Below are 4564 nucleotides of genomic sequence, written 5' to 3' on the forward strand. Positions count from 1 at the left end.
TCTGATACCCTATGTCTTTTGGTTGGCCCGTTTAATCCATTTACATTCAGTGTTATTATAGAAAGATACGGGTTTAGAGTCATTGTGATTCTGCATGTTTTATGCTTGTAGTGATGTCTCTGGGACTTTGTCTCACAGGGTCCCCCTTAGGATCTCTTGTAGGGCTGGTTTAGTGGTGACAAATTCCTTCAGTTTTTGTTTGTTTGGGAAGACCTTTATCTCTCCTTCTATTCTAAATGACAGACTTGCTGGATAAAGGATTCTTGGCTGCATATTTTTTCTGTCTAGCACCCTGAAAATCTCGTGCCAATTCTTTCTGGCCTGCCAAGTTTCAAAAGAGAGATCAGTCACGAGTCTTATAGGTCTCCCTTTATATGTGAGGGCACGTTTACCCCTTGCTGCTTTCAGAATCTTCTCTTTATCCTTGTATTTTGCCAGTTTCACTATGATATGTCGTGCAGAAGATCGATTCAAGTTACGTCTGAAGGGAGTTCTCTGTGCCTCTTGGATTTCAATGCCTTTTTCCTTCCCCAGTTCAGGGAAGTTCTCAGCTATGATTTCTTCAAGTACCCCTTCAGCACCTTTCCCTCTCTCTTCCTCCTCTGGGATACCAATTATGCGTATATTATTTCTTTTTAGTGTATCACTTAGTTCTCTAATTTTCCCCTCATACTCCTGGGCTTTTTTATCTCTCTTTTTCTCAGCTTCCTCTTTTTCCATAACTTTATCTTCTAGTTCACCTATTCTCTCCTCTGCCTCTTCAATCCGAGCCGTGGTGGTTTCCATTTTGTTTTGCATTTTGTTTAAAGCGCTTTTCAGCTCCTCGTGACTGTTCCTTAGTCCCTTGATCTCTGTAGCAAGAGATTCTCTGCTGTCCTGTATACTGTTTTCAAGTCCAGCGATTCATTTTATGACTATTATTCTAAATTTACTTTCTGTTATATTATTTAAATCCTTTTTGATCAGCTCATTAGCTGTTGTTATTTCCTGGAGATTCTTCTGAGGGGAGTTCTTCCGCTTGGTCATTTTGGATAGTCCCTGGCGTGGTGAGGACCTGCAGGGCACTTCCCCTGTGCTGTGGTGTATAATTGGAGTTGGTGGGTGGGGCGGCAGTCCTACTTGATGTCTGCCCTCAGCCCACCGCTGGGGCCACAGTCAGACTGGTGTGTGCCTTCTCTTCCCCTCTCCTAGGGGCGGGATTCACTGTGGGGTGGGGTGGCCCATCTGGGTTACTTGCACGCTGCCAGGCTTGTGGTGCTGGGGATCTGGCGTATTAGCTGGGGTGGGTAGGCAAGGTGCACAGGGGCAGGAGGGGCAGGCTTAGCTTGCTTCTCCTTAGGTGATCCACTTCAGGAGGGGCCCTGTGGCAGCGGGAGGGAGTCAAATCCGCTGGTTTGGCTATGCAGAAGCACAGAGTTGGGTGTTTGCGCGGAGCGAGCAAGTTCCCTGGCAGGAACTGGTTCTCCCTGGGATTTTGGCTGGGGGATGGGCGGGGAGATGGCGCTGGCGACCGCCTGTGTTCCCCACCAAACTGAGCTCTGTCGTCCGGGGGCTCAGCAGCTCTCCTTCCCTTTGTCCTCCAACCTTCCTGCTTTCCGAGCAGAGCTGTTAACTTATGACCTCCCAGATGCTAAGTCGCGCTTGCTGTCGAAACACAGTCCCTCAGGCCTCTCCACTTTTCCAGCCAGACTCGGGGGCTCTGCTTGGTCGGCGAGCCGCCCCTCCGCCCTGGTTCCCTCCCGCCAGTCTGTGGAGCGCGCAACGCCTCGCCGCCCTTCCTACCCTCTTCCAGGGGCCTCTTGTCTGTGCTTGGCTCCAGCGACTCCGTTCTGCTAATCCTCTGGCAGTGTTCTGGGTTATTTAGGCAGGTGTAGGAGGAATCTAAGTGATCATCAGGATGCGCGGTGAGCCCAGCGTCCTCCTATGCTGCCATCTTCCCTCGCCTCACTGTAGGTGTTACTATTTTAGTTTGTACAGAGGAGATTGATTAATCTTCCCAGTATCTTGGGGAAGAAATGTTGTTTATTCAAACTTTTTCTTAATACAATCATTTATAGCATAAAACAATTAAAAGTGGAATTAACCATATGATCCAATAATCTCATTGATGGGTATTTAACCAAAGAAAATGAAAACTCTGATTTAAAAATATATATGGACCCTGATATTTATTGCAGTATTATTTACAATAGCCAAGATTTGGAAGCACCCTAAGTGTTCATTGATAGATGAATTGAGATAAAAATGTGGATAAAGAAGGTGTGGATAGACACACACACACACACACACACACACATACCTACATATATACAACAGAATATCACTTAGCCATAAAGAAAGATAAAATCGTGCCATTTACAAAAACATGGAGGGATCTAAAGGGTATAATGCTAAGTGAAATAAGCCAGTCAAAGAAAGACAAATACACAAATCAATGTAATCTTAGTCATGACTGAAGGCAAAACATTCACACATACACTTTCTCTGGGCTCCCTTGACTACACTGTTCCTCAGACTGTAGATAAGGAGGTTTAGCACAGGGGTGAAGATAGTATAGAACACTGACACTACTTTATAATGGTTAGCAAACTGTAGGATTTGGGTCGCATGTAGATAAAAATAGCAGCGCCATAAAACAGTCCCATCAGAGAGATAAGAGTAGCATGTGTCAAAAGCCTTTTTGCCAGCTTCTCTAGAACACATCTGGAGAACTGCAGCAAGGATGAGACTATAGGAAATCAGAATGAAAGAAAATGGGACCAGGATGATTATTAACATATAACAGACATACATCACATATTCAAAGAAAAACATATCAGCAGAAGCCCAGGGGGCTTCACAGAAGTAATGATTGATCTCATGTGTATCATAAAATGGAAAACTTGGGGTGCCTAGAAGACTCAGTCAGTTAAGCATCTGACTTCAGCTCGGGTCATGATCTCATGGTTGGTGGGTTTGAGCCCAACATCAGCCTCTGTGCTGACAGCTCAGAGCCTAGAGTCTGCTTTAGATTTTGTGTCTTCCTCTGTCTCTCCACCTCCCCTGCTCATACTCTGTCTCTCAAAAATAAATACACGTTAAAAACTATTTCTTAATGAAAATGGAAAGCTCAGGGCAGCAGAAGCCTGCTATCAGCTGATCCAGGAACCAAGACACCACAGTCATTCTCAGGCATAATTGCCAGCTCATAAGGACAGGGTATTTCAGTGGGTGGCAAACAGCCATATAGTGGTCATAGGACATGCCTGCTAAGAGGAACCCCCCCCCCCCCACTTCCCAAAGTATGGAAGAAGATCAGCAACCCAAGACCAGCATACGAGATGGACTTATTGTTAGTCAAGTTGTCAGCTGCAATTTTGGGCACAATGGTGGAGACCAACTCTATGTTCATGAGGGAGAGTTGGCTCAGTAAGAAGTACATGGGCTGTGTATCCAGACATCTTGATGAATCAGGAGAATCATGAGGATCTTGCCCACTGGGGAGGTGAAGACAGATCCATCACAAAGAGAACTAGGTGTGGTTAAAGAGTCCTAGGAGAATAAAATATGAGGTGGTGTTCTCATTTTTCATAATTTCAAAAAGTGTGACACTGCAAATGAAGAAATAGATGACAGAGTTTTCACCATTTACAATACTCTATTTGATTTACATATTTCTTGATAGGTGCATGTTTGAAAATTATAAACCTGTTTTACATCTTTCATCTGCCATTTACAAATATTTTAACTTGGACATAAAATTATTTATAACTTTTTTCCAATTTTTTTCATTTTCAACATTTTCTAAATAAGTATCCCCCACTTTTATTATTAATTAATTGGCATAATGAATAAACATTCTTGATAAATTGCAATTATATAATAAGTGTGTCTTTGCATCACTTAACACCCATATAAGTGAACAGGAGGACATTATTCACATAATTTGTAATTTACATTTGTACCTTTGCCATATATCATCGCCAATATTATTAGAAGCTGAGATCAATTAATGTGTTTAACTATATAAAATCTAGGTCTTTTATATTAGAGTTATACATATATAACTTATCAAAAGCTTTTTAGATTTATTTTTTAATTCCAGTATAACATACAGTGTTACATTATTTTCAGGTGTACAACATAGTGATTCAACAATTCTATACATTACCCAGTGCTCATCAAGGTTAATGTACTTTTAATTTCCTCAGCTATGTCACCCATTCTCCCACCCACCTCCCACTGGTAACAACCACTTTGTTCTCTATTTTTAAGAGCCTGCTTCTTTTTGTTTGTCTCTCTTTCTCTTTGTTGATTAATTTTGTTTCTTACATTCCAATTGTGAGTGAAATCGACTATACAGACTCTTAGGGATTTCCTGCAGAGAAGTTATGTATACATTATATCTCTACCTGTTACTATTTTAGTTTGAAATGCAGAGAGACATCCTTACTTTGGATCTTTTACAAAATCGTCATCCACAAATCAAATTGGGGAATGCTGAAAATATGTTACTCACAAATCATTAGAATGTTTTTACACCACACCCCACAATATTTTTTTTAATGTTTATTTATTTTTGAGA

The 4564-nt window shown here is 41.8% G+C and overlaps 1 pseudogene; it reads right to left on the minus strand.

Annotated features, from left to right (window-relative positions):
• Positions 1-2442: 2442 nt before the first annotated feature.
• Positions 2443-3571, minus strand: LOC122479042 (annotated as a pseudogene).
• Between the last annotated feature and the right edge of the window lie 993 nt (positions 3572-4564).

This window comes from Prionailurus bengalensis, chromosome A1 (assembly GCF_016509475.1).
Source record: "Prionailurus bengalensis isolate Pbe53 chromosome A1, Fcat_Pben_1.1_paternal_pri, whole genome shotgun sequence".
Lineage (NCBI taxonomy): Eukaryota > Metazoa > Chordata > Mammalia > Carnivora > Felidae > Prionailurus > Prionailurus bengalensis.